The 19,826-nt window shown below is 52.5% G+C and overlaps 1 protein-coding gene across 1 annotated transcript in view; it reads left to right on the top strand.

Moving 5' to 3' along the window:
• The first annotated feature begins 1,579 nt into the window (after nt 1-1,579).
• Nucleotides 1,580-19,826, top strand: part of LOC119097553 (glycosyltransferase-like domain-containing protein 1) — a 46,399-nt gene continuing 28,152 nt past the window's right edge. Inside the window, exon 1 of the mRNA XM_037220586.1 lies at nt 1,580-1,823. The gene's annotated coding sequence lies outside the window, so the exon portion shown is untranslated. The remainder of the gene's footprint in view (nt 1,824-19,826) is intronic.

Raw genomic sequence — 19,826 nt, 5'->3', positions numbered from 1 at the left:
CTTACCAACGCGGAACTCCAGCATCCAACCATCAGCACTCGTGTTATTCGAGCGCAGCGAGCGCTTAATCTCCCCGACATTCCCTGCAACCCAACTCCCAGTCCCCGACCCTTCTGGGGCGACCCTATACCTAACGTAATCTCTCCGTTTAAACACACAAAACGAAACGTATCAGAAACCGAAGTGCATGCACTCTTCGCTGAGTTCAAAGGAGAATATGACCAGCACACCTTTATTTGTACTGACGGCTCCCGACGCGATGGTCGCACAGGAGCTGCCTTCGTACATCATAGTTACCACAAATCAAACCGCCTGTCAAATTACAATACTGTGTATACGGCTGAACTAACAGCAATCCTGGCAGCCCTGCTCTACATCAAGCAAGGCCATCTACAAAGGGCAGTCATATGCACTGACTCTCATTCGTCCTTACAAGCTCTAATCACTCTCCATAACTCATCCCACCCAACTTTAAACGGGATACTACGAACGCTCTGCTCCCTTCCTCAACAAACTCACGTAATATTTCTCTGGATACCTGGACACGCAAATATTCGGGGAAACAGCACTGCTGACGAAGAAGCAAAACGAAGTCTCATGCTTCCGGAACGTAATCATCTTCACTGTCCCGTTTCTGATATTCTAGCAACTATCAATTCACATTTCCGTCTCTTTCTCCAATCCGAATGGGATCAACGCGCTCATCATCTTCACCCAATCAAACCCATACTTCAGCACTGGCCGACAATCAATCAAGATAATCGCCTGAAGGAAGTGCTGCTTGCCAGACTGCGTATCGGTCACACCAAAATCACCCACTGCCACCTTATCGAACGCACTCCTCCACTGTGTCATCGCTGCGGCATCCCTTTCACAATAAATCACTTCCTCCTGGTGTGTCCGGTATATCAACGATCAAGACAGCCGCTCATCAATTACACCAACGCTAATCGGCTCCCGCTCAACCTCCATTCTCTCCTCTGTGATTCTTATCCTGATTTGATCGTTCTCCTCTGAGTTTTTACACAGTACAGGATTAGATATCTTCATTTGAATAAAGGGTTTTTTTCCTGCATAATTTGGCAAATATTGCAGGTTTTCCTCCTATTGGCTAGGAGTCTTGGTTTTTCTTAGTCAGGACTTTCCAGGACTCAATAACATCGCACAACACCTCAAGGTCGTGCCGGGCGGCGGAGCCCGGGGCTGATCTCCCCGTTGCTGCGATGAAGCAGGCCGGCATCCATCCATCGCACAGGTCGCCGACAATTCAGCTGAGCCAAGGCCATCGCTGACACGGACACCCCACGCAGGACACACGGCACCCCAGGAGTAAGGCGGAAGGGCCGGCGAGGAGGTTCACTTGTCGTTCAAACGTATTGAATGCGTGCTATGTCGTCATGAAATAAATATATCTGTCGCTGCGGTCTGATTTACTTGCAATGATCTTGCTGGACAAAAATGAGCCAGGTGAACGTAACGTCACTTACGAATACCCTTTCCCTTGCTTTGCGCCGGACAGCATAAGCCGGTTTAACGTAATCGTTGCCTGGCCTTGTGCCGGAAGTAACTTCCCCCCCCCCTCGGAGGTGGCTTTAGGTCCGTCGAGGGAAAAAGGAGGCCTTGCATTGGCCTACAAAAAAAAACTCCGACGGATAGGGCGGCTCATCAGCGCACGAGGCGAGGGCTGAAGTGTCAATCGCAGTTTTAGCACCATTAGATACTTTTTGAAAAACCGTGGCATGGGGTGAGGCAGGAGTGAGTGGTGGGGAAGAATCACATTCCGGGAAGCAGAAGGACGTGCAGGGGCATTGGGATCACTGCAGGTATGTTACGGTCTATGCAGTATGCATTCGTGCCAGCGTGCAAGCAATGAATCCGTTGCGCCGGACTCCTACGCGATGTTGGTGCGCATAACATCACGCTGGCGTGCGTTAAACCCATGCCAGGACACGTGGAAAGTTTTTGAATTGCCTCCGCAAGAAATAACTGAAAATAATTTGGGGAGAGATTTTGTGTGAACTTTCCAAGGGCATGCTTGTTGTAACATGTATTTTTTTGCAGTCCGGTATTGATGTATATGGCTGAAGATTCCTGTGATTTTCCCTAACAAATAGTTGAGTATGTTTGGGGAGGGCATTGGACATTATTTCATGCCTGAACTGCGGAAGTATCTTGGGGGGGGGGGGGAGCTAACCAAACAGGAAAGTGTCTGTCTATCTAAATTTGAGAGTTAAGTTGGTGCACTGCTCACAAAAAGACTGTTTGGGTTTTTGAGAAATGGGCTATTTAAGAATGTCATGGCAATATTTTGCAGCATTTTGAGGCACAGTGTCCAAGAAAGTCATTGTGTGTGAAGAGGATGTGTTAGCGTGGACCAGGAAAACTTGTTGCAGCTGAAGATGCATGGCATATTGTGATTGAAATTATATGATTTGGTAATTTTGGTTCAGATTTGCATTCAAAGCTAAAATATTTTTGATTGGAGTAAACTAAATAAAGTTCTCCTTGCATCAAACTCTTGAACAAATACTGATAAGTTTTAGTAAAACAGTGTGTCATATATAGTTTTGATAGCTTTTGCTGAGGAGCTTGAAATATAGTGATAATGAAGCTCCAGGTCTTGGACATGTTATCAAGTTGTTGCTCTGTAGGGTTACCTGCCAAGGAATGAAAAGTAGTCCCAGCAGTTTTATATTTTTAATGTCCTATTACACCTAACAGCAGGGTGTGTAGGTTGAGCTCACCAATAGTATTGCATGTATCTTCTCAATTCCCCACTAGTTGGGTGTAAAGTGATCTGGGATATGTTTTTAAGGTAGAAATGTATCAACCAGTATGAAATCTGCAGTATATTGACTAAGCAAATGTCTTCTGTTTGGTTTGACTGCTCATCCCACTTCAACCTTCTCAGGGTGCATTCAGTCAGGGGAAATTTTCCCTGGGGTTAATTTTCCATCAGATAATTCTCCATTGGAGCATTCACAGTCCTGATTCTTTCCTTGCATTCGGCCAGTCAAAAATTATCCACCCCATTTGTGTGCAACGCCGCAATTGGAACCCTTCGCTGAGGAGTATACAAAGGCCATGCAACCTGGTCGGCCTTGTCCTGATATAATTATATTATAGGACCACACACAGTTGCTGCGTTGGCAATGAGAAGAGTGTTCATTGCATGTATGCATGAACAGTGTTTGCCAGGTTTTGTGACAGATCACAACTCAAATTTGTTGGTGTAGAAAACATTTCAGTTTTCTTCAAATGCTCAGTTTTACATGATTGCTATTAAAGAATGTGTGTTAACTTTGGTGATGCTGATCATGCACTTGTTAGCTAGAGACTTGCAACAGAGTTCAAGCTTTTCACGACAGTAGTCATCTCTTTTTTACCTTGTTCTCTCATCACGTTGACCACGTCTGTGGGGACGAGCTGCCAGCTTTGCTCCTCCTCCTCCTCCCCCTCCTCTTGCTGGGATTGCCGCCCGGGGACAGACCGTCATCGTCATCTCCCAAGCAGGCGTCAGCAGACGACGGTACCAAGGACGGTGGTTGTATGGCACCACTTTCTACGGGCTGGTCACGATTCTGTGCCCGGGCTTTGCGGTGACGTCCGCAGCCTGAGTCCATGTCTTCGAACCATTGCCAACGTACTGCGCCCGCGCCACTGCAGTTCTTACTGTCTTTAATTTCCTTGTACTGTTTGACTAGTGAGTACCGCTTTCCGCGCAGCTCGGACCACGCGACGTTGTGACCATGCTGAGCAACAATGTTTTTGAGGGCTTCCCACTTAATTTTTTTTTTTGTCTTAGTTGCCTGCCTTTCCTGTCCCAATGTCACACTATAGTGTCACATCAGCAGACATGTTTGTCTTTTACCCAAACGAACACGCCAGCCACCAGCGCTGTTGGAGCAGCACTTGGCACTGCATGTGAGACCTCTGGCGTTGTGGGAGGGACCACCCACGCTGCAGGAGAGGACGTCCACGCTGCTGGTGGGGCTGCCAGGTCTGCCAAAGGGGCTGAAGGAGCTGCTGGTGCGGCTGGAGGGTCCACACATAATGCAGGGGCAGTCTGCGATATTTCTAAAGCAGCAGCTGGTATTGCAGTTGAGGCATTCCTCCTGAACGCAGCAGCCTGTTGCTGCTCCATATATTTATATTGCATTCTGCAGGAGCCACACTGGAAGAAGTCCTACACATGAAATACCCTTGAAGGTGCAGAAACATAGATGACTAAATCTGCATACACCAGTGGTGACATGGCAATGACACTAACCAGCATTAACATGAAGAGCATTCCCTGCATGGGAACTGCTTTTCTGTGGCAGATTTTCCACTGGATGACAGTTTGGCAAGATCAAGCTATGCTGGGGCATTCTGGTCCAGGACGGGGTTGTGCATGTATGCACAGAGCCTACACATTGAGAACACCATGGTGACTTGCTGGCATTATGCTACTGGTTGGGTGATTTACAGGTGGCTAGTGTAAAACATAGGGCCTGTTCACCCCAAGACAACGAGTGCTATAACTGAAATGTCACTGCTAATGCATGCCCATTTTCTACATGCAGTTAAAACGTAAGAGCAATTGGCTAATTTGCCTAATTATTGTGTCATTAACTATGTCATTGAAGTCTCACATAGGAATCACACACTTTCTTGTTTACCTTATAGAAGATCAGAACATCAAAAGATTCCATCTAGTCATGAGAGGGGAGTTGGGTGCTAATACTTTCAAGCACAGGGCTAATCTGTATTCGTAACGTCTTTAAAACTCATCAATATTCCAAGACTTTTAAGCAAACTTGATTTTTAAGTATTTATCAAGAAACCAATCCTGCAGTATTTCATGTGCTGAGTGAGACAATTCATTTTCAAGATGGTGTAGCACATCCCAAGGAGCGTCACCACTCCAACGCCCCCTTCCCACATAAACCCCATACTAAAAGTAGCAGAGGCCAAAAATCCTTGGGAACTCCATCTTCCAAAAAAATGGTTTCAGCCTCTCCTACCAAGCTTTAAAAAGTTCTGCTACTAACAGAAAGTTTATATGTAGGATGTAGCGGCTTATGTCAACTCAGCACAACTTTGAAGGGGAGGCTAGATGAATATTACTATTACATTCCTATGTGGAACATCTTTTAACAACTTGTTGAAAGCAGCTTTTAGGCTAAGATCATAACAAATAGAATGATGAAATCATGAGCGTTCCGAAGCATTATAATTATTTGCAGTTGTTGTGCTCGCGTTCGTTCTCGTTCTACGCGTTCGAGAAGTCAAAGTCCGTCTTCGAAAATCTCTTGTATTCCAAACACCAGCCAATCTCCAATCTCAGCAACTCTCACCACACCCGTATCCTCCGGCCGCCACCCGCTCCTCCCCAGCGGGGCGCGCACTCCCCGTGCCCGCCGGAACTGCTCAGCTAAGCCCCGACCGTTACATCCCCCTTTCCTTAAACTGGACTTCTAGTCTATGAACCCAAAGATCACTGTACGGCCCCAAACATAAGATGTTCCCGACAACCAATCACATTAGTTGTCAGCTCTCGTGCAATCTAACAAGTAAAAGAACTCACTTCTCACACTGTATGGCAGGTGAACCAAAACACCTGCACACTCAACTTAGTCCAGGTAGCGTCGCGGACGTCTGACTTCACGTCCAGACCTCGTTCGTGACATCACTCCAGAACCCACACGCTCGGGTGCCACAGGTGGCGCCACCATCAACACTCCATCCGCTCCAGACGGCGCCACTGGTAGGACAGCCTCCGGCTGCGGCCCCGATGTCCGCACTGATTCCTCCGGTATCGCCGCCTGCTGCTCCGCCGAGTCCAGGAAGCCCACAGTAGGAACGTAGCAGCCGATCCGTCCCTGGCTGGTCCGCCACCGGTTGGTCCGCCTCCAGTTGGTCCACCATCCGTTGGCCCGCCTCCAGCTGGTCCACCATCCGTTGGTCCTCCTCCAGTTGGTCCACCATTCGTTGGTCCAGCTCCAGCTGGTCCACCATCCGTTGGTCCGCCTCCAGCTGTCCAGACGTCAGCTGCCCAGTCGTCACCTGCTGCGTAGCCGGCGGGTCCGTCGCCAACTGCTACACAGCTGGCTGGTCCACCGTGTGAGGACCGGCCCTGACACGCGGTCGTCGGCGCAGTCAGGTTCCCAGTCCCGACTAGCTTCAGATGCCATCCATGAACCAGTCGCTTCCGTCTTCCATTCTGTATGACGTAATCTGGCTGACGAACCGGTACCACCAGATGGGGACTGTCGAACCGTGGTTGCAGTTTCCCTTTCTTGCCTTTTGATTTAGTAGAGTTTCGGTAGTACATTTGATCTCCTTCGTTCAACAGAGACTGGCCCTCCTCCACCCTTTTCGACGGATTCTTGTGTATCTTCAACAGCGCGCTTCGCGAAGTTGCTGCAGTTTCCTTCTCAGACGCCTCAGGTACTCGCAGTGCGACACGTTCTTCACCTGCTCTTCTGGCTGGCCGCACAGCTCCACGTTGACCGGCGTCTTCGGTTCAGCTCCGAACACCATCTCCCACGGGGAGACGTCCGTGGTGGAGTGCTGGCTCGTGTTGTAGGCGAACGTTGTCAGCGGCAACCAACGGACCCAGTCCACGGTGCCATCCTCGCAGTAGTGACTCAAGCCTTCGATCAGCGTTCTGCTGAACCGTTCTACGAGTCCATTGCAGGCAGGATGATAGACCGTTGTCCTCAGCTTCTCGGTACCCAACAGCTCGCAGAGAGTTGGAATCAAGGTGCTCTCAAAGTTTCGACCTTGGTCGGTTAGGAGGGAGTCTGATTCCAAAGCGGCGGATAACGCGTAGCAGACACCTAGCTACCGCTTCAGCCGTCTGCTTCTTCAGGGCAAATGTCTCCGCCCACTTCGTGAAGTAATCAGTGGTGACCAACACGTATCGAAAACCGTCCGCGGTCGCCGGCAGCTCCAGGATGTCGGCCGCCCGCTCTGACGAGGGCTTTCCAGTGACAGAAACGGTGCCGTGGTCTTCTCTACTTTTCATGTTCTTGGCCTTCACTTGTAGACAGGAGTGATAGTTCTGGACAAAAACCCTCACATCTTGCCTCACACGCCACCAGTAGTGACGTGGAGTCACCCTCGCCAACGTCCTTTTTATTTCGCCGTATGCTGCAAGCGGAGTGTCGTGAGCTAGCCGAATCAATCCTTCTCTCAGCTTCCGAGGCACGATTAGTTGAGCTGTGGCATGATCTGACGTCTTCCTACAGTCACCCCCCCCCCCGCCCTGGATGAGAACTAGACCATCCACCTTCTTGTAGAACTCCAACTCTTCTTGTCGAGATCCAGTCAGCTCCTTTGCTACGATCTGGCCCCATAGAAGACTCTAACAGGCTGCGGACTTCATCTCCTTCAGTTTCTTCTGCTAAAGAAGCCTCTGCATCCACTTCAACTTCATCCTTGACTGTTCGGTTTGTGATGACTACAGGGCGTCTTCGCTGTGCGTCTTCATTCGGGGCGTATCTGACCCTTCACTTCTTTCTTGTGTTCTTTGATTCTCTTTCTTACTTCTTCAGCTTCTTTCTTCTCTTCTTTGACTCTCTTCCTTCTTCGTGCATGGTCGGTCGCTCCAGACTTCTGCGTTCGATCCCTCGGGGAACGAACTCTGGTGCGGTCGCACGCAGTTCACTCCGTTGACGGTGGCCTTTCTTCTCGACGTTGCCTTCATACTGTCGAGACAGGGCGTCCACATGTGGAATGGTCTTCCCTGGAACGTGCTCCACTTCGAACTCATACTCCCACAGCTTCTCCATCCATCGGTACAAGCGACCGGATGGGGGCTTCGATCTCTGGAGGAACTTGATAGCCTCGTGGTCTGTCTTCAGCTTGAAGGGCCTACCCAGCAGGTAATGCCGGAACATCTCAGTTGCCTTCGACACGGCGCCCAGCTCTCTCTCTCCGTCGCTAACCAGTTCAGCTCGGCAGGCGACCATTTGCGCTGCGAGCGATGCCGTACTTCTGGTTCTCCATGACCCGCCGCCCCCTGTCCACCTCCAGCTTCCTCGTCATTTTTTTTTTTTGATGTGGTTCGATGCGCCTTGTCCTCCTGAGTGTGCAAACAGTCTTATTTTCTGGATTGCGTTCATTTAGGTGTGTTTTATTGAGCATCAAAGTTGCCATTAGTATAGCATGTGAAATTTTTATTTTACTCATAACTCAAAAACTAAAAGATTAGGTTCAAAACTAACGACAGATTTGGAATCCTCGTAAAAAACTAAGGGTTTTCTAGAGTAGAGACCGGTTTACACCGCTTTTTTTTTAAAGAGAACTAGGTAGTGCGGGTAGGTTTTGGTACTTTTCTGCATGTTAACGTTTGAAAAATTATTGCTTCCAAAGTTACAAGAAATGCTTCTTTCTGTTGTCATATTCCAACACAGAATGATTTTGCCCATCGAATGATGTTTTCAAACTGCAGATCGCGTAATTTTGAAATTTGACCTCTTACAACCTTGGCCTGTTCTGTATGAACTCTTTCGGCGGTATCTCCTAAAGTTGTACAGTTATAAAAAAAACAAATTTCATTGGATGGCAAATCATTTTTCACATCTAATGGTATGCATGAATTGCTCTTTGAGAGTTATTTACTGGTCTTGAAAAATAGGAATATGAATAATTTTCGATCAAAAAGTTAATTGGCCACTTTTTCGAAAACTGTTGCTTTGAGATCAAATTGACAGTCATCTTCGTGTTGCCCATGGTTTTCTACACCGCATATGTCTTGCCAAGCTTTCTGATACGTATACCTGGTGATATCGTTGTGTCGTAGGTTAACATTGAAATTAGTGCTAAAAGCTGGTTTTTTGTTAATAACATGGCATGTTTCAGGAAATGTCAATTTTTGTAGCATTTTATTCCAGAACTTGACAGGTTCATCCGTATTTGAGGCCTAAAGTTCTTGGTCAGATTCTGCTTTCTATCTTTGTTTTCATGTTGAACATTGAAAAATGACCCTTTTTGACAACGCCATGCATTTGACTGGCTCTAACGCAAGAAGTTACATCGTTAGCAACTTGTTGAGGCCAGTGGCGTTTAGCCCGTCCAAATGGGCATGTATGGTGTGCTTTGCAGTGACGAGAAAGGTTTTTTTTGCAGAAAAGTGGTCTGTCTTGTGATTAGCACACAAATTGCCTTTGTCCGCTATCACTCCAGAAGTATACAAGATACAGACCTGAAACGGCTTTTATTCTCTAGACAATTCCATGGCGATGCGAATTCACGCTTTTAAAAGTACTTTATCATGTAAGAGATATAAGTTGCAACGTTGTGAACTTTAAAAATGAGGAAAAAAGAAGTTCTCAAAATTTTGGAAAATTTTGAACTTTGAGCTCAAAATCAAGCCCAGATTTGAAATGAGCATTACATTTGACATTGGAGGTATTACTCTCGCGTCTCTGTGTGTGCTGGTTCGAAACCACCCTTCAAGTCGTAGTGCCATAGACTTAGCATTGCACGGTCTTATCCAAGTGTTTTTTCCTTAAAACTCGACAAATTTTCAAGATATCTTAAAGTTTCGACCATGGCTGGATAGAGCGTGCAAAGGCGGTCAGTTCTTGTAACCTAAGCTTCCTTGCAAATGTATTCTACATGCTTATATGTTCACTAAAACATCGAAAATTGGCCAATTTTCGGCGTGCACGTACGTTGCTATGGTTCTTCGATTATAACTCCTGTTTTTATCAACCGATTCCGTTAAATCAAACGCCAAGCGACGCACAATTATCTGCTTAAGACGATGGTGTGTTTGGAATTTCTACAAAATGATTGCTTTAGGTTCTACAGGTCAGTAACCCAAAACATTGTTTTTTGCCTGTGGTTCCGGAACCGCCAATCAGAACTTGACGTTTTTAATGTCACACGATGCGGAATGACATTCTGCATCCAACACAACCTTCAGCGTTCTTGTTCGATAGTTGGTTCACTTTTAAACATAAAAAACAGTCAAAAAAATTTCGTTAAAAAATCGCATTTCTTTTTGTTGTTTTTTCGTCGTAACTTGCTTTCATGTGCACGGATTGCAAAAAAGCCGCAACATGTGCCACTGCCCTAGCAATCATTCTCTGGGGTTTTGTGTTTCCAGCTTCAGTGGTTTTGTTCAACACGACAATAACCACTTTAAAGTTTGAGCGCCTGGTTACCAGGAACCACTGAGCACATCGCTACGTTGTTCACACAGAACATTGTTCAGATGTTCTTGTTTTATATGTTGTAAATGATAGCTCCATGGAAGATACTGTTAGCCCGGATAAACAGGCCTAGAACCCAAAGTTAACCATTTCGGACTTAGTTTTTCAAGTTTTTCTTGAGTTTTTACAAGCCGATTTTCTCAAAACAGAAACCAAAAGTTGCGTCCTATCATTGCGCATATTATTCTGCTATTGTAATGTCTCGGTGCAAGAAACCGTTGTTAAAATTTGTGTTTTGGCCACTGTGGCGCTACCTATGGTTCAGATTTCAAAATCTCGAACGTCTCTGTACTCGCCTTGATGCTCCCTTTCATTCTTTTTTTTTGAAAGAAGCAAATCGGACGGTAAGTTATTTCTGGGCAATAACCCCATGTTAAATATCCATTGCATTTTACGAACTATAGAAGCAGTCGACTACGAGACACTTGCAAGTCTACCCCATACTTGGGGCCAAGTCGCATGTGTTAAATTTTCGAAATTGGGTTTTCTTTTGCCATTCGGTTAAAGAGCATAACAAATAACCTAACTTTATCCTGGTTCCAGCTAAACTATTCTTCAAATAATGAAATTAGGTGAAGAAATCGAAAAGTCGGCACGTCAAAAATAATAAAAACTTAGTCTTGCTGTAGCTCCGGTGTTTACCGTTCGATTTTGAAAAACGAAAAACCAGCGTGTAGCCTGATCAGTGGCCTTCTTCCTGTTCCAGGTTTCAGCCCTCTAAGTTCAATAGTACAAAAGATGCAGCCGTTTAAGTACAGGACCTTAGTGCACTTGGCAAAGTGCAAAATGGTGCAAGGAAGTGCACTATGGCACTGTTATGCTATGTTAGGTTATCCCTTTGTATGCACTGCATGCATGCTGTCCACCTGCGCGAGAGAATAGGTGTGTCCCCATCCACACTCAGATCAGACCAGAGCTCATGTCTCGATTTGGTACGTTACAAGGCCGTAAGCTATGTCCAGCACCGCCGGCTCGGTACTCCCGCAAGCTGTGTAGGCACCGCGATATGCGCATAGTATATCATGCTATTCAGAATATGTACACCGTGCTTATTGACAACGTTAATGCACATGACTTACACGTCGACACACATTACAGTCCCAAAACTACGCGTAGTATACCATGTTGTTCAGAGTATGTACACAGTACTACTAACAATGCTAATGCACAGGACTTGCATGTCCATGCACCTTACAGCCCCAAAGGTATGCAACTAGTAAATCTACCTACGGTCACCAGCACAGGTATTTACTGATGTATTTGACTACTGGTGTGCAAAGAGCACCTGCTTGTACAGGTTGTGCCTCACATGGGTACGGAGCATTCAACTCACTGTAGCATTTTGTCCATAGGCAAGGAGGCGGACACGCAGATGCCTGGCCACGTTCTGTTTCACCAGTACCACAGCATGGCACTCATCGGCTCGCGGCTGGAACATGTGGTCTTGCACACCAGGGAACAGTTGGTGGCTGCGTTCAGTCATTAACTACGCCAGGACACTGCACTGGATACTCAGCGACAGTTTAGCTCGGTCCATCTTACCACACTTCCGCAAAGCGTCAAATGCCGCTCCGCTGCCATAACGATCGCGTACGCCGACGCCGACGGGATGAGCAGCCCGCCGTTGTCCCGCACTTTTACGAGACCCATCACTTCATGCGACGGAGGTGTTCTGACCGCAGAACAATGTGTATTTCTGAGCACCGGAACACCAGAACCTCGGATGTACCCGCAGGCTCCCCCGCCCGCGCTCCCGGTTCCCCGGCCCGACCTCCTGCCCGCGCATGCGCCGCCGCAGTCGGCAGCGGCGGCTGACGGCCGGCCGACAGAGGCCGCCAGCGAACGGCACGGGCGGCAGCGGCCGCGACACGGCGGGTCGTACCAACTCCCCCACACTTAGATGAAAACGCGGGTCGGACCTGGCACAACGAACACTGATCACCCCGACAGCACACTGATCACCGTACCAGACCGGAGGCGGCGTGGGGGGACACCGCGGTGAGAGGCAGGGGCGGGACGCGGCGGGGAAGGAACGGCGCACGGGACGTGCGCAGAGCGGGGCGGCGGGACAGGCTCCGAAACCCCAGGCACGGTCACATGAACCGGCGCGCGTGGCGCAGGGGCCGGGGTAAGAGGCAGAGGTTGGGGAACCTCAGGCACTGAGCACGCCACACGCGGGCGGACGTGGTCACGGTGTTGTACGAAGGACCGCCCATCAGGGAGGCGGACGCGACACCGCTGTCCCTCGACGGCGACCGGAGCTGGCGCAGAGTGGTCGAGTCTGGTGCGTCGAGCATCGCTCGGCTTTTCTCGGGCGTCGGTTGCACTCCGGCTGCCAAGATGCTGTAGCCAAGATAGTTCACCCGGTCCGCCAGCCAGACGCACTTGTCTTTGTTGACTTTCAGGCCAGCTCGAGCGAGCCGTTCCAGCACTTGACGGACGTTGCGCAGGTGCTCTGAAGGTGACGAGCCTGTAACACATATGTCGTCGAGGTAGACGGCTGTGCGCGGAACGCCAGATAAAAGCGTCTCCATTTCCCGCTGGAAAATAGAAACGGCACTCTTGACGCGGTAACAGCGCCTTGTTGGTTGAAACAGGCCCTTGTGCGTGTTGATGGTCAGGTACTCGCGGCATGATTCATCGAGCTCCAATTGTAGATAAGCCTCCGCCAAATCAATTTCGGTGTACTGAGCCCCACCAGACAGAGTGGTGAAAAGCTCTTCAACCCGGGGCAGCGGGTAACACTCCAATGGACTGGCGACGTTCAATGTGACGTCATAACTTCCACACAGGCGCACACTTCTGTCTCGCTTCTTGACGGGCACCACCGGGGCCGCCCATCGGGACGACTCGACTGGTCGGAGTATGCCGGCTGTCACTTGGTGGTCAATCTCGGTCTCTATCGCCTCTCGGAGAGCGAAAGGCAGCGGCCGGTATTTGAAGAAGCGCGGGGTGACGCTGGTGTTCACGTCCAGACGGACCCGCCTGACATTGTAGTGCCCGAGGCCCGGCTCAAACAGGACACCGAATTCGTCTTGCAGGTCCCGCAGATCGGCGGGCAGGTCGACTGCCCCGGCTGAAGGGGAGGTAGGCCGCGACGGTGCGGAGGAGCGCCGCCCAGAAGCGGCAGGACCCGGCCCGTGGCGTCCTGCCGTCGGCGGAACCACAGCCCCAGTGGTCGCAGCGACGTCACTGACAGCCGAGGACGTAGCGGCGGAGGTGACGCCGGGCGGCGGTGCAGGACACTGGTCATCAGACGGATCATGGCTGGTCTCCATCTTCCGGACGGTGCCCCGGCCACCGAAAAGAGCGCGCCAGTCAAGGACGAGGTGCTGAAGCCACTCCCGCCCCAGCAGGGGAGGACCCTCGACGGTGACCAGCAGCACAGGCAGCAGTGCCGTTTGTGTCCCGTATTGCGCGCGCACCACGGTCGTTCCAGTCACCGGAACCGTCTGTCCCGTGTACGTCTTCAGGTGACCCCGGTAGGTCTTGATTTGTCTTGCAGCTGGGGGCCAGTTTCTCTTGAACAGCGTCTTGCTCATAACAGAGCGGCTGGCCCCTGTGTCGACCTCCATGATTACTTGCGTGCCGTTGATAGTCACATCAACTTCGACCGGCGCCGGCGAGGCCGTCCCACCCAGCGGCCGGATGTGATAGAAGGTCTCGGCCTGGTCTGCTTCGGCACCGGAACCGCCTGACGACTCGTCCACGCGGTGCGTGGGATGGGCTTCACGCTGCTGGCGGCGGCAGTCCGCGGCCCAGTGCCCATCTCGACCACAGTACATGCACTGCGCAGCTTGGGCGCGCGCCGAACTCCCCTCCAGTCGCCGAGGGCTGTGCGCACTTCACTCCTGACGCCGGGAGTTGCGCGCGCTCCTAGCCGCCAGCCCCGCGCCGGCCGGCGAGCGTGCGATGGACGCACCGGAACCCCCGGATGCCAGCCCCGGGCGGGCTGACGTGACAACGGCGGCTGGCGGCTTGCGGTCTCGTCCGCGGCCGCTCGGACATCCGGCACGAGTATGGCCGCGGCGCGAGCACGCAAAACAGCGAGCGCTCCGAAACGGGCACACGTCAGGAGCGTGTCAGCGACTGTGGCAACGCCAGCGAACGTCCGACACGGCGTACAACTGACCGGGGTGCGGGTCCGGGGAAGGCCTGACCACAGGCTGACAGGGCGGCGGCAGCGCGTTCAATTCGCTCACCAGAGCGCGGGTCGCCTCCTCTTCGGCGGCCAACTGGACAGCAGCTGCCAGGGTTAGCTGCGGTGCGCGGAAAAACTTCACTTGCAGGTCTTTATCGCGGCACCGGGAGACAGCACGCTGCAAAATAATGTCCTCACGCTGCTGGCGGTCATAGCCACACCGCGCAGCGCGTAGCCGGAGGCGGGCGACAAAACCCTCGAAAGATTCGCCGTCGTTTCGCGACAAACCTTGAAGCTGGGACCGTTCGAAGGTCACGTTCACATGTGTAGCGTAGTGCTTGGTTAACTTCAGCCGTAGCACGTCGTACTCCGGAGCACCGGCGGGAGCATCGTCCGGATGTGGCAGCGTGCTCACCAGCCCCTGCACGTCCAGATCGAGGGGCGTGAGGACTGTGGCAGCCTTCCTCGGGCCGGTGGTGACATTGCTGGCAGTCATGTAGTATTCACAGTCCTGGAGCCAACGCTCAAAGTCCTCCCCGGGCTGATACGGAGCGGGCACCGGCAGCGACATGTTACGACGCGGCGCACAGTGGGCGCGGCGGCGGGCAATATGGCGGCGAGATTGGCGAAGTTGCGCACTACACAGCGAGACGAGAAAAAAAAACTGGCCGGCGGCAAACACTAGGCACTAAGCAAGCTCTCGCGATCTCATCCTCGTCGCCACTTGTCCTGACCGCAGAACAGTGTGTATTTCTGAACACCGAAACACCAGAACCTGGGATGTACCCTCAGACCCCCGCTCGCGCTCCCGGCCCCCGGCCCGACCCCCTGGCCGCGCATGTGCCGCCACGGTCGGCAGCGGCGGCTGACGGCCGGCCGACAGAGGCCGCTAGCGAACGGCGCGGGCGGCAGCAGCCGCGACACGGCGGGTCGCACCAGAGATCATCAGCTTCAACACGCCATGCAAGTGTATTCAGATCGACAGAACTCACCCTAGCAGACACGAAACGACGAACGTTTTAGACGCATTCCGCCTAAACCAGACAACTCATTCCGTCCAAAGGACTTCTCACAGACATAATAAAACAACATTCACAGGCTGTCCAAGTGATTCATGCAGCCAAAAAGGAGACTGCACCAAGCACAGCGTACAGTTCCCCGTCCGCATACGAACGCATCGTCATCGTAAAACCATCAACTACAACACACCATCGTCACACATCATCGTATCAAGCCACCCCCGCTTTCCTAGCCACGACGAAGACGAAGACTCCTTTTCAGCCCCACATACAGCACCAGCCCGAGCCGGGCCAGCACCGGTACAGGCATGGAGGGAGCAGCTGGGTGCCCCAAGACAAACATTGTAGGTTCCTGTGCGCACCACCTCTATGCTTCAATACGTGTACACACCAGATATCTTGCACACTTCCCCAAGCACATTTAAACCTAAAGGCGTGCGATCACCTCAAACTTTGTATTTGGAACGACTAAAAAGGCCTCAGATAGTAAAGCCCCACTAAGCCTAAGCTTGTAGCTATAGGCGTTTACTGGGAGGCCGGGATATTTCCACGACAAGGCATCTGAACATGCAATGATCATAACACTGAAATGAGAGCAAACAGCCTGCATGAGAACATTTCTATGGTGTATTGTCTGTTTAAATACCCAGCTTGCCGTTCCATGACCTCAACTTGACATGACATGTTCCGCGACCCAGCGCTCAATTTTCCTCGACGTAGTCCTGCGGACCTGTGCGGCGCACCAGTCTGTCATGAATGCCGACAGCGCCTTGTCCCATGTAGGGTCATGCTTAGAGTGATTGTCCAGGTCTTGAAGAATGGACTTCTGCATCTTGCCTATTGTGCGCACCGGCCGTTGGGTTAGCCACAGGCGGTAGGGGAGGGGGACGCCGCGGACCACCGCGGGCGCCAGCAGGTCAAACGGTCTGACGTGACGGGGGATCCACAAAGTCATCGCCATCGCTGTCGTCATCGACTCGGTCTGTTGGGTTCTCCGCGAAGGCTGAAGGGCTGGGGTCTCGGCGGCTTTCCTGGACGGTCCTGGGGTCGGCTCTATGGCGGGCTGGCCTCCGCCCTCAGGGCGGCAAACCATCCAGATGGTGTATCACGTCGTCCTGCCAAGAAAGAACAGTCCAATTATCTTTTGAAAATCGGCTGATATTATTGTAGAAGGTAATGTGCGTCCTCCCAAAATGATGTGCAATCTACAGGGACGACTGACGTTATCATGGCTGACTTGGTGTCTGACCAACTATTTCAGCGTGATCTTGTTTGTAAGCTGTCATTCTTTTCATTTCAATGCCCTGAAAACGTTTAAGTCTCCCACGGTTTCTCAACAGTTTTGACGTATCATAAACACCCCCTGCGAGTATTCTTCGCAAAACGTAGTGCAACTTATGTGAGGCACACGGACGGTGGAACAGTGACCAGAGTGCTGATAGTCCTGTAGCAAATCACCTTGAAACCTTACACTCGGCACAGGACTTCAAAACCCTTCATCCTACCGTCCTATTTTGGGCAACCCTTTCCACGCCCGGGGTATCCGGTGCTAGAATGTAGTAGCGAGATGTCCTTACTATACTGACGCTCCTGGAGCATGCACCTCTAACCCCATGCTTGGTTGTGGTCATCAAGGTCTTTTGGATTAGTCATCTCTATCTCCTGTAGCATAGCCTTTATTACCAGGCATCAGGCATTAGAATGTGGGAGCTGGAATGATTGTTTACTTTTGGTGTCCATTGTCAGGGTCTGCACAAATTTGGAAAGTTGGAAAGTTTCCTACTTTACTGTCTACAAGTCAGTGGTTACATCTAAGTTGCAAATAGGCATGCGAGACCGCAAGTATTCGTTTGAAAGCATGTTAAAAGCATGCTGGAGCCATGAGCGAGTTAAACTGAGTTTTTGTGAACCAAGGCCAGAACACTATTTCATAGCAGTCAGTGATACTTGATTATTTGAGCACACAGGTCAGAATTATGCATGTCGTGTTTGCAAACTGTTTATTAACGTTAACGTGAATCCAGTTTTCAAAGTAGGGACAAGCAACCCCGCGGCACGGCGGCTCCGGGCCGGCTGACTCGCAACGCCCGACAGTGGCGCCACTCGCGGTGCGCCCATGAACTACGACTGCGATGCGACACGAGGCTACGATACAACACCCTCCGCCCCCATACTGGAGCTCCCCTACAGCCTGAAACGCAGCGGAGGTCGGATGGTGCGCGCTGATCGGCGCGGCTGCGTCTCGTGACGCGGCGCGCTGGCCGTGTGCGCCTGTCCCGTTCGCAGGGGCGGCGCGCTGATGGCGCGCGGCTGCCCCGTCTGCTGGTACTCGGCGTCCGGCCCGTCAGGAGCTCGGTTCTGTTGAGCTGATTCCGGCTCCGTGTTGGTCTGGTCGCGACCACCTGCCTCCTTCCCTGGCCGGTGCCGGTCGCTTTTCCTCCTCCTCTTCTCTCTCCCCGAGAGCTGTGAGCCTCCGGGATCTGATGCTGCTGCCAGCCGGGAGCAGGGTCGGTGGACGCTGCCTGCGACGGCTCCAGCGGAACTGACTCGGTCGGCTGCTGCTCTTCCCGTCTTGCTGTTGGCGGGAGCTGGTTCGCATGGCGGGCCCAGACGGCCCCGCCGACGTCTACTTGATACGAGACGGGGCCCGTGATGCCTACCACTTCGCCGCGCCGCCACCGTCGGGGGCCGCCATATGTCCGCGCCCACACGGTCTGGCCTACCCTGAACTGGCGCGACCTTCCTCCCGCTGGTCTTGCTGTTTCTCTTGTACATCTCGTGTGATGCTTGGGTGCACGAGGTCGAGCCTGGTGCGCATCGGGCGCCCGAACATCACTTCCGCCGGCGTCCGACCTGTCGTCGAGCGTGGCGCCGCGCGGTATGCCATCAGGAACGCGCACATCCGGCGAGACAGGGAGACCCCGTCCCTCAGCGCCGCCTTGAGGCCGTTCTTAACGGTCTGGACCGCTCGTTCGGCAGCCCCATTGCTGCTCGGGTGGTATGGTGCCATGGGTGCTATGGTACACCGTTCCCACTCAAGAATTCCGCTAACTGCGACGCTGTGAACTGAGGGTCCGTTGTCGGAGACAAGCTGTCGTGGTATACCGAAACGAGCGAACATGGCTCGCAGCTCCCGGACCGTGCTCTCTGTGCCCGTGTCTCTCATCGGACACACCTCCAGCCATTTGCTGAAACTGTCATGTACCACGAGGAAGCTGGAGCCCGAAACGGCCCGGCAAAATCCACATGGATTCGCTCCCACGGGCCGCCAGCCGGCTCCCAGGTGTGCAGTGCCCTCCGTGGCGAGGCTCCTCGCTTTTCTACAGATGCGGTACAATCCCACGCCAGTGCCTCCAGTTCTGCGTCCATTCCCGGCCACCACACGTACCGGCGCGCCACTCCTTTCATCTTGGCACTGCCGAGGTGTCCAATGTGCAGCTCCTGCAATACCCGCGACCGCAGCTTCTGGGGTATTACCGCTTTGCCTCCCCACAGTACCACGCCGTGGTCTGTGGACAGCTCAGCCTCCCGGTGTCGGAACGGCGCCAACTCCGGCTCCGTTTCTGTCGGCCATCCGTGTCTTATATACATAAGCACCTTCGCCAGCAGCGGGTCGCGCCGGGTGGCGTTTTCGATCTCGCGGGCTGTCAGCGGCGCTCCCGCGCCGTCCATGAACAACAAGTGGACTCCCGCCACCTCTCTGTCCGCCTCCGCCCGCTCGTTTCCGCTGCACGGCAGCGCCATCCGCGATAGACTGTCCGCGAGCGCCATGTCTGCCGTTCTGCGTACCTCTACGCTGTACTGGTATGCTGCCAGTTCCATGGCGATCCGCTGCAGACGCGCCGCGGTCAGACCGGGGAGGTCGCGCTCGGGGCTCAGGATCCGGGACAGAGCTCGATTGTCCACGGTGAGAGTGAACTTCCGGCCGAACAGGAACCTGCTGAATCTCGGAAGCCCGAACTACACGGCGGTGGCTTCCCGCTCGACCTGTGCGTAACGTCTTTCTGTCGCTGTCAGCGTCCTCGACGCGAACATGATCGATCGTTCTGTGCCGTCCCGCATGCGGTGTATCAGAGCCGCGCAGACTCCAGTGGCGCTGGCGTCTGTTACCAGTTTGAGTGGCAGGGCGGGGTCACACCGCACCAACACACGGCCGCTCGCGAGCAGCCGCTTTACTTCATCTACTGCAGCCGAACATCTCGGCGTCTAGTTCCACGGCGAGCTGCGCTTCAGCAACGCGTACAGTGGGGCTAGCGTAGCGTTGTCGCGAGCCCGGGCAGGAGACGACTGTAGTAGTTCACCGATCCCAACAGGGATGTGAGCTGGTGAACGTCACGTGGTTCTGGCGCCTCCAGCAGCGCGGCTGTCTCGTCTTCCTCCGGCTTGATGCTGTCCGCGGTGATCCGCCATCCCAGGTAAGACACCTCGCTCGCCCCGAGGGTGCATTTTGAGCGTTCT

The sequence above is a fragment of the Pollicipes pollicipes genome, unplaced genomic scaffold (assembly GCF_011947565.3).
Source record: "Pollicipes pollicipes isolate AB1234 unplaced genomic scaffold, Ppol_2.1 Scaffold_4295;HRSCAF=5057_pilon_pilon_pilon, whole genome shotgun sequence".
In the NCBI taxonomy this organism is placed as follows: domain Eukaryota; kingdom Metazoa; phylum Arthropoda; class Thecostraca; order Pollicipedomorpha; family Pollicipedidae; genus Pollicipes; species Pollicipes pollicipes.
The sequence above is the reverse complement of the archived record's forward strand: the minus strand, read 5'-3'. Positions and strand labels throughout refer to the sequence as shown.